At 43.8% G+C, this 20,245-nt stretch overlaps 1 protein-coding gene across 4 annotated transcripts in view; it reads right to left on the bottom strand.

The window, feature by feature from the left end:
* Window positions 1–20,245, bottom strand: part of DOCK9 (dedicator of cytokinesis 9) — a 281,552-nt gene that overhangs the window by 210,980 nt on the left and 50,327 nt on the right. The window lies entirely within an intron of this gene.

Genomic DNA, 20,245 nt, shown 5'->3' with positions numbered 1-20,245 from the left:
CTACTGCAGACTGAACTCACTGACATTATGCTACCTTATGTGTATCTGTGGGATGGCTAATTAGAGAAGCTTGTCATTAATAAATACTAAGTTGACTCTTGCCATTTTCCTTCTAAAAAATGAAGGGAGAATTACATAAAAAGATACAGGTCAACCCCTTCCACCTATGCCATGCATCTGGAAAGAAGTGATTGCTCTTTTAAGAGCTGTTCTAATAGTCTTCCTTATTTTATAAGGCAATGAGGGTTTTCATTTTCTATCAATAGATTTCAAAGTTAGAGTGGATTGGAATGACTGAGTACCTACAGTTAGTAACAGAAACCTGTGTAATGTAGTCAAAGCAGCTCTCTAGAAAACACCATGCATGCAGTCACATAACCCCTAAATTTGTTTTCTATGGCTAGTTTAACGATGAGGCTCCATAGGTAAGCAAAAATCTAGGCTTTGTCTATCTCCTACATTTTATGCAAAAATCTAATAGCCACTGGAGATCAAAGGAGTAGAGATACTGGCCACCTTAAAAAACACACACACACACACACACACACACACACACAAAGAGGAATTATATGTGGCCTAGAATGTTCTGCTTCATAATGGTTATTCTGTTAATACAGAGCAACAGTGTTCAAGATTACACCCAAGACCTAACATCAGAAGATATAATCTTCATGCAACATCACAATGCTGGCATATAACTATATGGAAACACATCTTCACAGAAACTGAATAGTAGAGACTATAAAACACTAAACAGATAGGGTAAATTGTCTGTTTTGGAAATTCACCAATTAACCTACCTTCTATATTACAAGAGAAACTACTTACAATAGTTCATTGAATATAAATAAAGATGGTACCTAGAAATTCAAAACTTAATGTATTATTATTACCTATTTTACACATCCTGGGTGTAAAAACCAGGAAACATTATTTGAGGTGCAAAAGATTATGTTTGAACTTAAAAAGCAGTATAAATGATGACCAAGCAAATTTGAAGCTACTGGTATATATCTGATTTGCTTTAAAAGCTCTAAGTTAATATTTAGAACAATGGGAGAGAACGGAACAATTTTCTAACCATCATTCAGAGGAAAAGGAAATGTTTCCTAGAGATGCATTAATAAGTATTTCAGCAACTGTACCAATTTTAAATACTAATCATTTTCAAACCAACAAAATTCGTGGTCAAGAAAAACATCAGAAAATATTTAGAGCAAAGGATTCAACAAGGCCAAAAAGTGGGTTTCATGCTAATAGGAGCATGACAAAATAAATCATTCAAAATGTGTGTTTGGTTTTGCTAATTTTTCTGCATCAGAATGGTCTTAGATAAAACCATTTACTGATAATTAGCATGAATTCCATCAGAGGACAGGAACATATGAATGCTATCTACTGACAACCAGTTCAGCCACCTACAAAGTACATATTTCAATTTAGAGAACACATTTACTCTCACATCTTTAAATGTTATCTCTAATTTACACAACTCCAAAGGCTGGATGTCCCCCTTCACTCCCTTATGAGAGCCAAGCCCATGTCTTCTCTCCTGATGCTTCCATCACCACCTCACCCTCCGATTGTCCAAATCAATCATCTTTTAATATGACAAACTAGTACAGCCACACAAAGGAATATTATTCAGCCATTAAAAGGAATAAAGTGCTGATACATGTTACAATATAGATGAATCTGAAAAATGTCATGCTTAGTGAAAGAAGCCAGTCACAAATGATCTCGTATTATATGCTTCTATTTCAATGTCCTCAACCGGGATACAAAGATATTATAAATAGACTAGAGGCCTGGTGCACAAAATTTGTGCACAGGTAGGGTCCTGGGTCTGGCCGGTGATCAGAGCCCATCTCTGGGGCAACCTGAAGGTTGATTGGGGGGCCCTGCTGGCACCTGCCTTGGAGGTGACTGGCAGGGTGATTGGGGGGTGGTGCTGGCCTGCTTGCTGGCCGGCTCTGCCCCCCGATCACCCCACTGCTACCACAGGTCACCTCCCTCTGCGGCACGACCGGCGGGGCCATGGGGTGGGGGGACCCTGCTGGCACCCGCCTTGGCTGGCCTGGGGCCTGCAGGCTGGGGGCAGCTCCTACATTGAGCGTCTGCCCCCTGGTGGTCAGTGCACATCATAGCAACGCGTCATTCCACCAGTCGTTCCTCTGTTCGGTTAATTTGCATATTAGGCTTTTATTATATAGGATTAGTGGTTTCCAGGGACTGGGGGAGGAGGAAATGGGGGCTGGCTGCTAATGGATACAGAGTTTCTTTCAGGAATAATGAAAATGTTCAGAAATTAGACAGTGTTTCTAACATCTACATTATCTATACACACTATTGTAGTCTATGAATATACTAAAAAACACTGGATTGAACACTTTTAAAAGGTGATCTTACTCATTTGTGGAATATAATGAACAATATAAACTGATGAACAAAAACAGATCCAGAGACAGAGAAGCATCGAACAGACCGTCAAACCTCAGAGGGAAGGTAGGGGAGGGTGGGAGTAAGGGGGAGGGATCAACCAAAGGACTTGTATACATGCATATAAGCCTAACCAATGGACACAGACACCAGGGGGGTGAGGGCATGAGTGGGGGGAGGGGGCAATGGAGGGATAAGGACACATATGTAATACCTTAATCAATAAATAAAAAATTAAAAAAAAATTTTAAAACAAAAAAATAAAAGGTGAATGCTATGCTATGTGAATGTAATAAAAAACCTGACTCCATTTTTGATGTTTCACTGCTGAAAGCTTTTATGTCACTCCCTGTCTCTTCCCCTCTGTCCGACATCTGTACAAGCTGAAAGGAAGTTCCAGGTGCTTCCCTCCTTTAGTGCCAGGGGGAATGTCAAACCACTCACCCAGCCTCACCCCTCACCACCACGAAACCCCCAAACCAGTCTCCTTTCCCTGATCTTCTAAGCCATTTTAGGACCTGCTTGGGAACATCCCTGCCCTTCCAAGAGAGTTTCATTACATGAGTAATAAACTTTTGCACACCTTCTTGGGGGAGGGGCGGTCTGTGTGGTATCATTCGTCTCAACATCCAAAGAAAACATTGGGGCTAGATCCATCCAGTTTCTGTGGAGTGGCCCCAACAGTGAATAAAGCTATTATTAAAAATGGTAGGGGGGGTGGGAAAAATCTACTCTACCCACCTCATAACATTGTCAAGTTTAAATCTATACTAATAAAAGGGTAATATGCTAATTAGACCGGGAGACCTTCCGGGAGACCGGCCGGGGAGGGCAGTTGGAGGTCATGAGGCCGGCAGGCGAGGGCAGTTGGGGGCCATGAGGCAGGCTGGGGAGGGCAGTTGGGGGCCATCAGGCCGGCCAGGAAGGGCAGTTGGAGGCCATCAGGCCGGCCGGGGAGGGCAGTTGGGGGCCATGAAGCCGGCAGGGCAGTTGGGGGCAATCAGGCCGGCCAGGAAGGGCAGTTGGGGACCATGAGGCCGGCCGGGGAGGGCAGTTGGGGGTCATAAGGCTGGCTGGGGAGGGCAGTTGGGGGCCATGAGGCCAGCCGGCCATTGCATATTTCAAGAACATAAACTTCAAATTTTGATGAGGGATATAGGATGGATAGACTTATGCATATCTAAATTTATCCATCATTTATCATCCCCACCTCAAAACACTTTGAAATGCCAGGACCAGTGGCATCTCTAAGTGAACAGAGATGACAGGTAGCCCAGAGGATATTGGTACAGACAGGAGTCTTAGACCCCTAGGAGAGCTACAGTCTGTACCCCTGTCTACCACTGTGGTGAAACAAATTAACTTTGCTAAAAAGTATATTTCTGAAGTCATGAGCACATAAAATATTGAAGTCAGGTCTACTGCTAACACAGTGGTAGTTAAATGTTCTCAAAAGTAGAAGAAGGCAAAGTTACACAGGTGTCTCCATGTTGGTGCTAGAATATAGGGAGGCAACCAGCCCTTGTGGGGTGCTCTGACTCCTGGCACGAGCACTGGGTGAGACCAAGTAAAGGAAGTGGAAGCGACAAAGTGGGCTCCACAGAACTGAGGGGGTGGTCTTCAGAGGTGCTCAGTCTTTCAAAAGAAAGGAGAATCCTTCTCTTTTTTTGGCATTAGACCAAGTTAAAAGCTTTTAAAATAAAACAGCTCTCCTAAGGGAAGAAAAGTTTGGGTTAGGAAAACCAACTTACTTACTGGTAGGAATGTAAACGGTGCAGCAGAGTTTGGTGATTCCTCACAAATTAAACAGAGAATTACCACATGATCCACCAAGTCCACTTCTGGGTAGGTACCCAAAAGAATGGAAAGCAGAGTTTTGAAAGATATTTGTACACCCATGATCACAGCATTATTCACAATATCCAAAAGAGGGACGCAACCTAAATGTCCATCAAAAGATGAATAGATAAATGGAATGTGGTATCTACATACAATGGGATATTATTCAGCCTTGAAAAGGAAGGACATTTTGATACAAGCTACAACATGGATAAACTTTTCAGGACATTATGCTAAGTGAAATAAGCCAGTCACAAAAGAACAAATACTATATAAGTCCATTTACATGTTACCTATAATAGATAAATTCATAGAAAAAAAAAAGTAAAAGGGTGGTTGCTGGGGCCTGGAAGGAGGGAGAAATGAAAATAGGTAGTTGTTTTTAATAGATATAGAGACTGTTTCAGATGATGAAAAAAGTGTATAGTTACTTAATACCACTGAATGATATAAATTATAAATTTTATGTTATGTAAATCTTATCAAAATAAACAACAGAAAGAAAGAAAGAAAGAAAGAAAGAAAGAAAGAAAGAAAGAAAGAAAGCCAACTTACTGGGCACAGCTTTCCTATGACTGCTAGGAACAAGTGATGTAAATTAACAGAAAACCAGGAGGGTAACTAGTCTTTTCTCCCTTTCTCTCCTCCTACCCCTCATAAAGGGCAGACAAGCCCAAGGAATTGGCTTCATAATATTTATTTTCCTTATAACTATTTCTAATAATTTATATTAGATTAACTTATATGCTATAGTTTACATAATTATAACTAACTAGAGGCCTGGTGCATGAAATTCATGCACGGGAGGTGGGGGGAGGTTGTCTCTCAGCCCAGCCTGCACCCACTCCAATCTGGGACCCCTTGAGGGATGTCCAACCGCCCATTTAGGCCTGATCCCAGTTGGACATCCCTCTCACAATCCAGGACTGCTGGCTCCAAACCTCTCACCTGCCTCTGCCTGATTGCCCCTAACCACTCCCCTGCCAGCCTGATTGACGCCTAACTGCTCCCCGGCTGGCCCAATTGCCTCTAAGTGCCCTCCCCTGCTGGCCTGGTCACCCCCAACTGCCCTCCCCTGAGGACCTGGGTCCCCACCCCAACTGTCCTCCCATGCAGGCCTGGTCCCCCCCCAACTGCCCTCCCCTGCTGGCCTGGTACCCGCCCCAACTGTCCTCCCCTGCAGGCCTGGTCCCCCGCAACTGCCCTCCCCTGCAGGCCTGGTTCCCCCCCCCCCCCAACTGCCCTCCCCTGCAGGCCTGGTCCCCCCCAACTGTCCTCCACCGCAAGCCTGGTCTCCCCCCTGCCCCAACTGCCCTCCACTGCAGGCCTGGTCCCCCCCCCAACTACCCTCCCCTGCTGACCTGGTCCCCCACAACTGCCCTCCCCTGCAGACCTGGTTCCCCCCAACTGTCCTCCACCGCAAGCCTGGTCACCCCCAACTGCCCTCCCCTGTAGGCCTGGGTCCCCCCACAACTGTCCTCCCCTGCAGGCCTGGTCCCCTCCAACTGCCCTCTCCTGCAGGCCTGGGTCCCCCCAACTGCCCTCCCCTGCAGGCCTGGGTCCCCCCCAACTGTCCTCCACTGCAGGCCTGGGTCCCCCCTCAACTGCCCTCCCCTACAGGCCTGGTCCCCCCCAACTGCCCTCCCCTGCTGTCCTGGTCCCCCCCCCAACTGCCCTCCCCTGTAGGCCTGGGTTCCCTCCCCCCCTCCCCCAAATGCCTTTCCCTGCTGGCCTGATCTGCCCCAACTGCCCTCCTCTGCCAGCCTGGTCACCCCCAACTGCCCTCCTCTGCTGGCCTGGTCACCCCTAACTGCCCACAACTGCCCTCCCCTGTAGGCCATCTTATGGTGGCCATCTTGTGTCCACATGGGGGCAGCCATCTTGTGTCTTGGAGTGATGGTCAATTTGCATATTACTCTTTTATTTGATAGGATAAGTATTTCATCATTCTGCTTGGTAATGCACTTGTTTTATTAAAAAAAAAAAACAACCTTTGAACTAAGTACCATCACAGAAAAAAGATAGCTGAGATTTAAATTCCTGATTTATAGGCAACTTCCACTTCTTTCATTGAAGCTACAAGATGAACAAACCAACAGTATTTACCCAATTTATCCCTCAGCTGCAGGGGATGTCAGAACTCCAATTACTGTTATGAGAGGTCATGAAACAAAATCATGGTTTCTGAGGGAGCTCAGTTCTTTGAAGAGAAACCAATAAATCCATAAATGCTGATCCTATGTCAAATATGAGAAGTTACCAAAAGCGGCCACCTATTTGCAAAGCTTTACATTATGTACAAACATCTGTGGGGGAGGAGCAGAATGCAGGGAGGCTGATGGCACAGAGATCGAAATGAATACTGTAAGTGCCTCTGTCCAACTGAAAACAAGACACTAAGTGAAAAAGCAAGGAAGCCGAGCAAACTCACAAAAGCATAATGAAATCAGAGCTCACAATGACCTCTTCTTGGCCTCCGCCAGCCTCTTCAAGGAAATTCTATTTTAGGAAGACACATCTGAAAAGATCACTTAGCAACAAGGTACACTGTCTTTAAACAATAGAAGAGGTACACAGCATAATTCATGTGCAAATGCACCCATGAAATGGTTTATGTGCTTCAAATATGGAGTTAAGGCTGTTGCAAAGGTGTTCTTTCACGTGAAGAGAGACTGATACTCAGATATTATACCTCAAGAACTTGTATATTACCTTCTAGCATTTTAAATTTTTTACTCTCATTGTGTCAGTAGAGAAATATTGTCTCCATGTGGAGAAGGAAAGGAAATAAAAAAAAGGAACGCATAAACATGAAATTTAGTTTGCCAGTTTAAAAACTATTACAATATAGTCAAATTTTCACTAGATGAATGAAAATGTAGTAAGATATAAAGATACTACAGTAGTTACCTACTGTAGTTACCTCTCCAAAAAACAGAGGAGGGAAAATGCAATCTTTAAAAATATCCTTATAGTTTAAAAAAAAAAAAAAGCATAGTGAAAAGACACAAAATAAATTATGTACTCCTTTGTCAGGCTCCCAGACAGGTTAGAAGGAACTAGATATATCACATGTCCCCATTTATGGAGGCTCACAAAGCTCCCTTCTCTCCCTGACTCCTTACAAAGTTTTCATTTCTTTTTACAAAGCCACAAGTTCAGAACGTTTGTAAGATTCTCTTTTATAAACAGCCTATGGTTGAGCTATGGCTTTATTATAACTGTGTTTTAAAAGGACGGTTACTTCACCCAAGCATTCCCTGATGCACAAGTAGATTTCACTACGTCAGAGAAGTGGGAAACGTTTTGGGGAAACCACTCTCCATATAAGAATCGGACAGATTACAGATATTGCCATCCCTCCATGGCAACTAAAAACAGATAGGACCCAAAGAAGATATACAAATGGCCAAGAAGCAAATGAAAAGTCACTGGAGAAACGCAAATCAAAAGCATGAGATAGCACTTCATATCTACCAGGATGGCTAAGATCAAAATGACAGACAGTAAGTGTTAGTGTGGATGTGAAGAAATGGGATCATTCGTACACACCTGGTGGGGGTGTAAAATAGGGCAGCTATTTTGAAGAACAGTCTTATTGATGCTCCTTAGACGGTTAAACATAGAGTTGCCATATGATCCAGCAATTCCACTCCTAGCTATACACTCAAGAGAGTTGAAATTTTTGTCCATACAAAAATTTGCATATGAATGTTCTTAACAGTATTATTCATAATGGCCAAAAAGGTAGAAACCCAAATGCCCATTAACTGATGTTAAGTAAACAAAATGTGGTATATCAATATAATGGAATATTATCTATAACTACACTAATAAAAGAGAAAGATGCAAATTGACCATACCTCCACTACACCCACCAACCAATCAGGAGTATGCAAATTAACCTGACAAAGATGGTGGCGGCCCCGCCCCCCAGCTTCTCTGGGCCTGTGGGAGTCGGGGAAGTCATGCACCAGCGCCTGAGGCTGGCTGCGGCCAGGGAGACCAAGAAGCCACCTGCCCTGTGATCCCAGGCGGCAGCCAACTGCAGAAACCTCATGTCTGCCGGCCCCATGTCCTGGGGGAGACAGAGAAACCGGGCCCCAGCGCCTGAGGCTGGCTGCAGCCCGGGAGATGAAGAAGCCGCTTTCCCCATGATCCCAGGCCCCAGACGCCGCCCGCCCCATGTCTGCCCACACCATGTCCTGGGGGAGACAGAGAAAACGGGTGCCAGCACCTGAGGCTGGCTGCAGCCTGAGAGATGAAGAAGCCGCCTGCCCCGTGATCCCAGGCCTAGCCAGCTGCAGAAGCCTCACATCCGCCTGCCCCACGTCCTGGGGGAGACAGAGAAACCAGGCCCCAGCACCTGAGGCTGGCTACAGCCTGGTAGATGGAGAAGCTGCCCACCCCACAGTCCCGGGCATCAGCACTTGCGGCTGCAGCCCAGGCAAAGCCACCTGCCCACCATCCCCTGTGGCTGCAGCTGGCCTGGGCACCTATGGCTGACCCGAGGGAGGGAAACCTGGATCCCGGGTGCCTGTGGTCGGCTAGAGGAGGGAATCCTGGGTCCTGGGTGCGGGGCCAAGGCATAGGTGGTTAAGGGCAATCAAGCCAGCAGGGGAGCAGTTAGGAGCCAGCAGTTCTGGATTGTAAGAGGGATTTCCGACTGCCGGATATCCCCCAAAGGGTCCCAGATTGGAGAGGGTGCAGGCCAGACTGAGGGACATCCCCCCATGCATGAATTTTGTGCACCAGGCCACTAATATATCCTATCTAATAAAAGAGTAATATGCAAATTAACCATCACTCTGCTACACCCACAAGCCACGCCCACCAGCCAATCAGGAGCGAATATGCAAATAAACCCAACCAAGATGGCTACAGCCACAGAGAGCAGGAGGGAGGCTTGGGTTTCCCCAGCGATGGAGGAAGCCAAGCTTTCCGTCTGCCCTTGCCAGCCTAGGCCTCCACTCAAGGCTACAAAGTTTCAATTATAGAAGATAAATAAATCCCAATAGAAATGGCTGCCGCCACGGAGCAAGCAGAAGGCTTGGCTCCGCTCCAGGCTACAAAGTTTCAATTGTAAAAGATAAATAAACCCCAGATACCAGGGCCTCCGCTTGGGTTGCCAGGGGGCATGGCCAGCCTGCAAACCACCACAGGCCCCTCGGCCAGGCTGTCCCACACCCCAAGGGAACCCCCACCCTGATCCGGGACACCCTTTAGGGCAAACCAGCTGGCCCCCACCCATGCACCAGGCCTCTATCCTATCTAATAAAAGAGTAATATGCAGATTGACCATTACTCCAACACACAAGATGGCTGCCCCCATGTGGTCAAAGATCCTGCCCCCATGTGGACACAAGATGGCCACCACAAGATGGCCAGCAGGGGAGGGCAGTTGGGAGGAACCAGGCCTGCAAGGGAGGGCAGTTGTGGGCGATCAGGCCAGCAGGGGAGGGCAGTTGGGAGAAACCAGGCCTGCAAGGGAGGGCAGTTGTGGGCGATCAAGCCTGCAGGGGAGGGCAGTTAGGAGTGACCCAGCCGGCAGAGGAGGGAAGTTGGGGGTGACCAGGTCTGCAGGGAAGGGCAGTTGGGGGGAACTCAGGGCTGCAGGGGAGAGTAGTTGGGGGGGACCAGGCCTGCAGGGGAGGGCAGTTAGGAGTGACCAGGCCTGCAGGGGAAGGCAGTTAGGGGCAAACAGGCTGGCAGGGGAGCAGTTAGGCATCAATCAGGCTGGCAGGAGAGTGGTTAGGGAGTGATCAGGCTGGCAGGTAGAAGCAGTTAGGAGCAATCAGGAAGGCAGGCAGGCGAGCAGTTGGGAGCCAGCAGTCCTGGATTGTGAGAGGGATGTCCGACTGCCCGTTTAGACAGGCAGTCGGACATCCCTCGAGGGGTCCCAGATTGGAGAGGGTGCAGGCTGAGCTGAGGGACACACACCCCCATGCACGAATTTCATGCACCGGGCCTCTAGTATATATATAAAATAGAGGAATATGCAAATTATCCGGGATGCTGTGACATCACGATCATTCACAGGGTGGGTGGGGCTGCGGGGCGGGACTCTAAGCCTAGCAGGATTTTGTCCCACCTAGGCAGACTCCCCTGCGGTCCCGCAGCCAAATCCCGATGCCGACTTGGGGTTTACTAAACTTTACTGGAGCTGCTCCCCACACTCCCCCCACACACCCCCACCCCAGGACCGTGCTGCCCACAGCAGGGCGTCCCGGCAGCCTCCTGACAGGTGGGTGTCAGGGAGAGCTGGGTGGGGGCTGTAGGGAGCCATGGAGGGGTGGGGTAGCCGGACCCAAGTTCCCGGGGGTCTGAGGAGAGCACCTGACAGGAGCCCAGACTGCAAAGAAGAAAGAGGAAGCGGCCACGGGGAGCTCTTCCAATCCCCCTGCACGGACATCCTACCCCAGCCCCCGCATTCTCAGGGGGACAGGGAGGCTGACCGGATGGGGAGAAGACCCAGCCTCGGGGGTAGCCGCAGCCCGCACCTCTGACTCCCGATCTCTTCCCCCGCCATCCCTGCCAGGGGCACCCACAACAATGGCAGGCCCGCAACGACCTGTCAGCGCCCCTGAGGCACCCGCCTCCCACTCTCGTGGAAGCAGCGCGACTCCCTCCTGCCGGCTCCCACGGAAGCGGCGGGTGGCCTACTGCGCGTGATATTACACATTGGGCCACTAGTTCAGAAATAAAAGAAATGAAGTACTGATACATGCTGCAACATGGATGAACCTTGAATGCACGTGAAATGAAAGAAGTCAGTCACAAATGGCCACATATTATATGATTCTGTTGATATAAAATGTCCAGTATAAGCAAATCTATGGAGACAGAAGACAGATTAGTGGTTGCCTATGGCAAGGGCACTAAGTAGGGTGGAATTGGGCAGTGGCAGCTAAGGAGTACAGGGCTCTTTGGTGGCTAATAAAAATGTTGATTATAGTGATAAATGCACAACTGTGAAATACTGAAAACCATTGGATTGCACACTTTAAACAGGTAAATTGTATAATATATGAATCATATCTTGACAAAGCTGTTTAAGAAATCGATAGGCCACATCAGGGATGCACCTATAAAACACTGAATTTCTCCTGAAGGCACTCTATCCTCAACACAATGATCTCTCCACAACATACCAACTTCCGATACAGTAAATTTCCAAAAGCATTCCCGGCAATGTGTATGTGAAAGGGAGTACAGAAGAGAGTGTAAGATTATTTCTTCAACCAGGGCCAGTTATTCTGCTTTATATTTACAGACCACTTAAGAGAAACCTTTTGTCTGGTCAATAACTTTGGCTCATTCATTTTTTTAGACAAGATCTGGGCTTGAAAGCCGAGTATTCTATCCCAATTCATTCTAAGGAATTAATTTTGCAGATCTTTTCCCACAAAATTTCCATCTCTGCTTTAACCACAAGGCTCTTAAAAAAAAAAAAAAAAAAAAAAAAAAAAAAAAAACACACACAAGAAAAAAAACTTTTGTAGAAAAAGTCAGAGGAGGGATGGAAAGAAATTATTAACAGAGGATCTGAAATTTTATTCAAATCACAGAATTTTCTCTATTTAGGTCATTCTAGAAGATTTACATTTCGAATGTCAATTGTATTGTAAATTTTAAGAAAAAACATTATTTAAATAGTGCTAGGCACATCTTCAACAGTGTCACATGGACCTAATTCCTGCTACATGCCTGACGCTGAACAAAGAATTCAGCCACATGGTCTCTTCTAAACTACTCTAAAAGTGATGTTTTATAGGTGGTCTCACTCTTTTTTGCTCTTCTCTGACCTTGTTTCAAGTATACAAGATTTCCACAGAAATCCATGCTTGTGTGTGGGCCCACGGAAAGACTGAAACCCACACTAACATCAGGGGAGTGGGAGAGATAAACCCTGGGGATTGGAGATGAGTAACTCACAACTTCAAATACCTTCTTAGACCAGTAGCTTTCAAAGTATTGTCACCATCAATTATATTAAGAAATTAATTTTAAGTCATGATACAGTAAATCTGTAGAAGAGTATTTCCCCCAAAATACGTACCCTTATTGGTTACACTATTTTATTTTCTACTCCAGCCTCTCCTGTCTACTCTAGTTCATTGAAAGGAAGGAAAGAAGGGAGGGCTGAAGGGAGCTGGTCACAGCCCACTGAACTGTTCTCAGGACCGCTGTGGTTCATGGCCTACAGTTTGAAAAACAGTACATGTACCAGTTACTAAGTAGACTTTGTCAACACTTGGAATTCACCAGTCTTGCCACATATCTCATTACCTACAAGCAGCTGGCCCAATAGAAGAAAGGAATGGCATACTAAAGACAACAGCTGTAAGACAACATTCTGAAAGGATGGAGTTCTATTTCATACAATATAGTATATGCTTTGAATCAGCTGCTTCTCCCAAAGTCAGAAGACGCTGACTTTGAATCAAGCGGCAGAAGAGGAGTGGCTCCTCTCCCACCACCCTAATAACACATTCAAAGAACTTTTGTTTCCAGTCCTTGCTGGTATGGAGGCCCTGGTTTTAAAGGGAAGAATGGTCCCTTTAAAGGGAGACAACATTTGTACAGTGAATCCAAAGGTGAGACTGCCACCAGGCCATGTTCACTTCCTCAAACCACTGAACCAAGAGGCAAATGAAGAGGATACTCTACCAGCTGGAGTAAGAGGAAATAGGGTTGTTGCTTCCAAAAGGGTCAGGAAGGACTACGGCTAGAACTGAGGGTGGATTCTTCAGAGCATCAATTAGTGCTCTATCCCAGATAGTAAAAGTTCAAGCAATCCCAAGAAAGGCAGGACCACTGAAAATTCAGACCTTCATGTGAAGAAGGCTAATCAGTCGAGGCCCTCCCTGAGGTAAAGGAAATATGTTATGAGTAATAGGAGGATAAAGACATAAACATCAAGTACTGCCAAGGGGCCAGTTAGACAAATGAGGCCTGCAGCAGCTATTTCCCTCCGGCTTTTCTGCACGCACGTGTGTGTGTGTGTGTGTGTGTGTGTATACACACCAATTTCTTCTCCTTCCTCTTGTATTATTTTATACAAACATTGTTGTTGAAACTTAACTCTATGATTTAGACTTTGGGTAACATATATCCATGCAACACTGCAACTGAATTTAAGAATTAAATTAACAAAGCCCAGAGATGAATAATGTGTGCCTATTTCCAGATGGATACAATAACTAATGAGACTGTGACTCCTTGTTTTGGGGAGTCCGTGAGAACACCTTCATTTGCATGAAGAGTATCTGTCTTCTGTTAGGCTGAAACATGGTCATTTTTGTTGCATGGAAGTTCAAATATGTGTGGAAGGGCAGGTCTGCATGCTGAGTAGTCAAAGGGGAGGACCGTGCCAGTTATTAAGTTATTGTCTCCATGCTCCAACCCCACCCTTTACAAACTCAGTTCTGTGATGCTAGTTAGGTCCGGCACTCTGAAAACCACATTGTGTTAGCAGCTGGCTCTCTGTTTAGGCTCCCCACAAGGGCACCAAAGGGAGACTGAGAGGCTGAGGCAGGAGAAGGAGCTTGCTCTTTGGTGCCTGCTTCCTCTGGCTTTGGTTCCTCATTTCACCCAGCAAGACTTCTTTACCCTGGCAGTAGCAGAGCCTTCCTGTGCAGCAGCTGAATCCAGTTTGCAGTTGTTCCAGCACTTACAAAACCACCCTTACTGCACCCCTCAGAAACACCATCACCAGCCACCCAGCATCCACTCCTCACACTCCTCAGAGGTCTGCGTTTCAGCTCCTGGGGCCCCTCCTCTAAGTTTCTAAGATTTAATAACATAGTCTCACCCCTCAGTCTACCCAGCCCCAGGGCTGATGGCTGCTTCCTGCAGCTACTGCTTCTATAACATGTTAATGTTCTCTTTGTACCTTTTCAGTTCCCTATTTAAATTCATACCTAATACCAATTCTTTATATTTAAATCTCTCTATTAAAATAAGTGGCATGATTTCAGTTTCCTGGCTGGAACCTGACTGCTATACTAGGTTCTAAACAGTTCCAAAAGACTAGGATCACCAAATAATAAGAATGGCCAGTAAGCACATAACAAGATGCTCAAGATCATTAGGGAAATGCAAGTTAAAACTACAGTAACATCCACTACACACTTATTAGGATGGCTAAAATTTTAAGAATGGCCATACTGAGTGTTAACAAGGATGTGGAGTAGCTGGAACCCTCATACATTGCTCACAGAGCCACTTTGGGAAACAGTTTAATAGAGCCTAAAAATGTTAAACAAAGTTACTATGTAACACAGCAAATCCACTTCTATTTATCCACCCAAGAAAAATGAAAGCACATGTGTAAAAATATTCACAACAACATTATTCATGATAAACTAAAACATGCAAAGTCCATCAACTGGTGAAGAGATAAATGAAATGTGCATTATCTATGAGGGTTGGGGAACATCCGGTCTGCAGGCCATACAAGGCCCATGAAATCATTTGGTCTGGCCCCTCCAAGGCATTAGGGATGAGTTAATTAAGTGTTTGACCAAATATAGCATGCTAATTTTTAAGCTGATAATTTTGTATGGCCCACAAATGAAGTTATAAATATCCAAATGGCCCTCGGCAGAAAAAAGGTTCCCCACCCCTGTTCTAGACAATGCAATGGATTACTATTTGGCAATAAATGGAATAAAGTACTGTTACATGCTACATCACAGATGAACCTCAAAAAATATCAAGCTAAGTGAAAGGAACCAAACACAAGGCCACACACTTACTTATTCTACTTATATGAAATGTTCAAAAAAGGCAAATCTATAGAGAGAGAAAGTAGATTATTGGTTGCCTGGAGCTGTGGATGGGAACCAAGAGTAAATGCCAATAGGCATGAGATTTCCTTTGGAGGAGATTGAAATATTCTACATTTAGATCACTGTGATGATTGCACAGGTCTACAAATTTACTAAAACTCACTGAATTGTACATTTAAATTTTAGAGTGAATTTTATGATATGTAAATTATGCCTCCATAAAGCTGTGAAACAAAAGAATAGAAAAAACATTTGAAGAAAATCTAGTGTCAGAGGCAAATGAAATAAATCTTGATAAGAAACCACAATGCACTGATAAGTAAAATGAAATGTTGGTGTCTGGACATACATTAATTTCATGTGATAAATACGGCATGCCTAAAACCAAACACTTTCAGTCAAAGAAATGTCTTTCTTTCAAGTGCTTAAGAACAGGTCTGGAGTGAGGCATTAAAGAAATGCCCAGCTTGAGTGAAAGATGGTTTGATTGCCTCAAAACTTAATAAGTGGAATAACACCAGCATTCAGATCTAGCTAATGCCAATAAAGAGGAAGATACTGTTTTAAAGTTGAGAAAATTCTCTCATTTGAAAGGACAGGCTTTTTTGCCCCTTAGGAATGCCTCTTACCAATGACAGTGAGGTTGACAAGGAAGACAGGTTGATGATGCCTCATTACAAAACAGGGAAGACTGACTGCCCATAGGCATCAAATGCTGTTATCACTGAAATTGTTCTTAACTTTGAAAATAAACTTGAACTCAGATACCATTACAATGTAAAAGCAAAGGATCTCTAAAGATGGAAACACTCGCTCCACTAGACAAACCATTCAGACAGGCAAATACTTTTTTAATGAATGACTCAGATTTTGAACTCATTTGTTGATTCCTAGATGATGAAAAATGTCCATATAATATATCCAAAGTTCATATTTTATTCACATTTTACATTCATATTTTAAGATGACTTCCCCCAAAATCCATGTAAAATATCTCAAAAAGGAATATATTGATAACATAGATTTTATAAAAAATATTTTGTTTTTCATAATTAATGTTTTAAAAAGCAAGTATTTATTATGACTTTTAAAAAATAATCTTTGGTACTTTTATGGTATAAATTATTTTCTGCAAAAAATCCAAATATGTAACACCGTGCCTAAGGGAAATACATGCTGAATTTAAGAGATATCTCTTTAAATGTTATCTAGGAACTAATAACGAGACATGGGTCACCTACTCAGTCCCATTACAGACAACAAGACCGAGGCTCAGATAACTAATTTGACCAAAGTCACACGGTATGTGAGATATGAACCAGGGCTCCCTGGCTCCTAATTCCCTACTCTTTACTGCATGTCACAAATCCCGTTAACAATAACGATGATTACACAAGGAGTGGTTAAAAATTTTAAAGTTTTTAGCCCTACCCGGTTTTCCTCAGTGGATAGAGCACTGGCCTGCGGACTGACGGGTCCCAGGTTCGATTCATGGTCAAGGGCATGTACCTCAGTTGTAGGCTTGATTCCCAGCCCCTGTTGGGACCAGTGATGGAGGCAACCAATCAATGTGTCTCACATTGATGTTTCTCTCTCTCTCCCCCTCCCTTCCACTCTCTAAAAATCAATGGAAAAAGTATCCTGAGGTAAGGATTAACAACAACAAAAATTATAAAGTTTTTATACATGTAAGATTCTGAGGGTGAACATGAACTTCCAGGGCTTTAGTTATATTGGTTCATTTAAACAGAGCTGGTCCTCTATTTGAGAAACCTAAGGCTGGGGCTATGTCCTTTCATCAACTGAAAGGGCAGGTATACACCCAGAGCCAAAGAGCATAAAAGAAGATCCTCAGTAAGTAGCCAGGTGTCATTTTTATTATCCCAGACTTCCACCAAAACTTCTAAAGCAGCAAAGATGTTCATGTAAAACCAGCGTAAAGTCTCTGCATGAAGGGCCTCCTTCATTTTCTACTCAGAGCACAAATTCCTCACTTCCGCAGCAGGTGAGGAATTGTTTTTTCTGTTCGTGATTAGAACCTCAGGATGCCACAGTTACCTGCTTAGGACACTCCCTCAACAAACCTGTGATGGGAGGAAGAGATTAGAATCCTCCAACTTCCACAAATGAACAACCTCAAGGCCACTCTGAGAAGACATGCTTCTTAATTTCATAATAATCAATAGCTTTACTGTATCTATTAGGTGATCCAAGAAATACATTGATGACTGAATATTTCCTGGGGAAAATTCATGAAGGAAAAATTTCTTCTTATAACTTGTCAGAGATACCAATATAAGTCACTAATTGGAAGAAAACAGATTTAAATATAACTGGCTACTTTCCTACCCATCAGGTGAGAGCTAAAATTGGGAAAGATTTTAATGATATATTTTTTTTATTTCTTACAGATAATTTAATTCAGGCAGGCCCAGTAATAGAGAAGGCAAAGACAAATGCTCCCTCTAAAACAGAAAATCTGAATATGGAAGACAGATTAGATTTACAAGAACTGGGCTGCTCTGGAAAGACCAATATGTAAAAATTCTCTAATCATCATTGTTGCCCTAAAATAGATTAGCCTATTTGGGAGGAAATGAAACTGCTGCCCCACTGTGTGCTCACCAGGTGAATGACATTGCAATGGCAAATGAACTAAATTACCTCAAAGATCCTGTTCAGGGTCCTACGATTTAATGGGTTCTCCACTCTATAGATTATTGGCTGTGAGTGCACTTTCAATAAGACAAAAAAGGGAGCTAGGGCATCTTTGGGAGCTGACGGTATGGTCAGGAAGTCCCAATATACCTAACATGTATGATGTGCATCTCACATATCACCTAGTACATAGTCATATTGCTTAGTTACATGTGAGGATGCTGAGGCTCAAAGACGACATGACCATCTGACCATCTGAGTATCTGAACTAGAACATCTACACCCCTCACCCCCAGACTTGCAGATGAGAACTCTTTCTACTCTACCATGATGCTTCTCTGTCAGGCCCCCAAAGAACCTTATATATTCCTTATACAGAGAAGTACTAAGTAAAAGAAAAAATTATATTTATTGAGAGAAAAACCCATAGATCAAAATGCCTGACCAACTTCAGGGGGTCTGCAATATGGCTCTGATGTGAAGATCACATCTTTTCTTCCCAGTTCTTATCATGAAATATATTCAAAGCATGTGCTCCATCTAGTGGATTAATGGAAGATCCTCAGGATTAGGGAAATGCACATTTATAATACTGCTGAGTTCACACAACCCTGAAGCATGCATTTGCTATCCCATACCTCTACCCAAAATAGCAGCACTAAAAAGGAGATTATAAAGATTACAAACTTTCAAGAGTCGAGGATGAATTCATTCCAACTGATTAAAACTGTACTCTAAATTTGTTTTCTCTCCCTTGTTCTCGTGTTTCTCCATCATTGTACAGAGTCAGCGAGGTGGCTCACCTCACAAGTAATCAAAGGAGGAGGTCTCAGGTGGCATACACCTAGCAGGACTAACTCAGACCTGACTTGGAAGCTCACAGAGATTCTATAGCCCCTTGATATTACTCCAGTTACTAATCTTCATCTTAAGTCCATGAGTAGATCTCCCTCTCAAAAGAAAAGAACATGAGGTGGTGAGAAAAAACTAGGTTCAGAAGTTAGCCAACATTCCTGGTCCTGACAAGTTTCTGAAGGTTGCAACCTTGAGTAAGTCATTGAACTTCGCCACAGTTCCTCCTGTGTATAACATGGATGATGGTATGCCCCCAATGGAATTCTGAGAGAATGAAGAGGGATGGCCAATGAGGAGCACTTCACACTCTTCCTGGAGGACCAGAGCACTCAGTGAATGGCAGACACACAGATGGATCTAAGTACGCTCACCCCTCCAATTTTTGGGCCCTTTCTCTCCTTTTCTTCACCTCCAAATTTCTATTTTAAAAATGTAATACAAATAGCAAGCTAAGTTGCTGGAAGACAGGGAAATACATAACAATGAGGAACAGTCAAGGAACTGTTGCTTATTCAGTGTGACCAAAACATAGGTGGTAAAGGTAGATGCCCAGTTGGGGTGAAAACAAGAAGGTGGGTCCTTATATAGCATATTAATGTGCTTGGATTTCACCCAACAATCCATGGGGATCCACCAGATTATCTTTTCATGAACCCAATCTGTCACATTCACACACTGCTCCCAAACTCTGTCAACCCATTTCCTAAGAATAAGGTACAATGTTTTTAATAAGGTGGATTTCTGTCTTATGACTCAGCTTCACAAGTTGTATGTCAACTTTCATATACATGTTCACCGAAGACTTATGTTGTAAGTGCTGAAAAAAAGATCAAATTCAATAACACCAATTACGAACCTTTTGTTGAGTCATCACTCTCAACTTCTTAGTTTTGAATGAACATTTAATATTAGCAGTAAAATCCTCAACTCCAATTAAACTTTTAACTGTAACATAAAAAAATATGAATGAACACTGTCAGGAACTGTTGGTTACCTCCCTGGCTCCAACATCTATCCTCCCCTTTCAATATAATAATAGAAGTATTCGTGGGCTTGTGACCATCCAGCCCAAGATTACATTTCTAAGCCTCTCCTGCCTGTAGACAGAAGTGATGTGTGCAACTTTAAAGTCATGCTCTTAATGAGAAAGAGAATACCATCCTCTTACCATCTCCTCTTCCTGCTAAACAGAATACAGACAAGTCAGCTGAAGCTGGAGTACCAATGATCTAAAACTACAAAGAAGAAATATTATGTGGAAAATGGCAGAACAACAAGATAGAAGGAACCTAGGTCACAAAACAGTAGTCATCAATTTAGCCTGGACTGTATAGATTTGGACTATTATGTAAGAGAGAATTTAACTTCCATCCTTTATAAGCCACTGCTTTTTAGTCTTTGTAAAAGTCAAATCCTAACTAATATTGAAACAACTACAACCTGAAAACAAAGATTTTGCCCATTCAACATTTTGCCCATTCAACAAATATTTATTGGGAACCTACTATATGCTAAGCATAGTATAGACTTTAGAAATACAACTGAGAATAAGATTCAGTTCCTGCACTCTAAGAGCTCACACTCCGATGGACTTTTTAAGACACTGGACTAAAGTATTTTAAAAAAGAAGATAATGTGAATGTACTTAATGCTACTGAACT

This window comes from Plecotus auritus (assembly GCF_963455305.1).
Source record: "Plecotus auritus genome assembly, chromosome: 3".
Classification (NCBI taxonomy): Eukaryota; Metazoa; Chordata; class Mammalia; order Chiroptera; family Vespertilionidae; genus Plecotus; species Plecotus auritus.
Note: the sequence above shows the minus strand (reverse complement) of the source record. Positions and strands in the feature narration are given on the sequence as shown.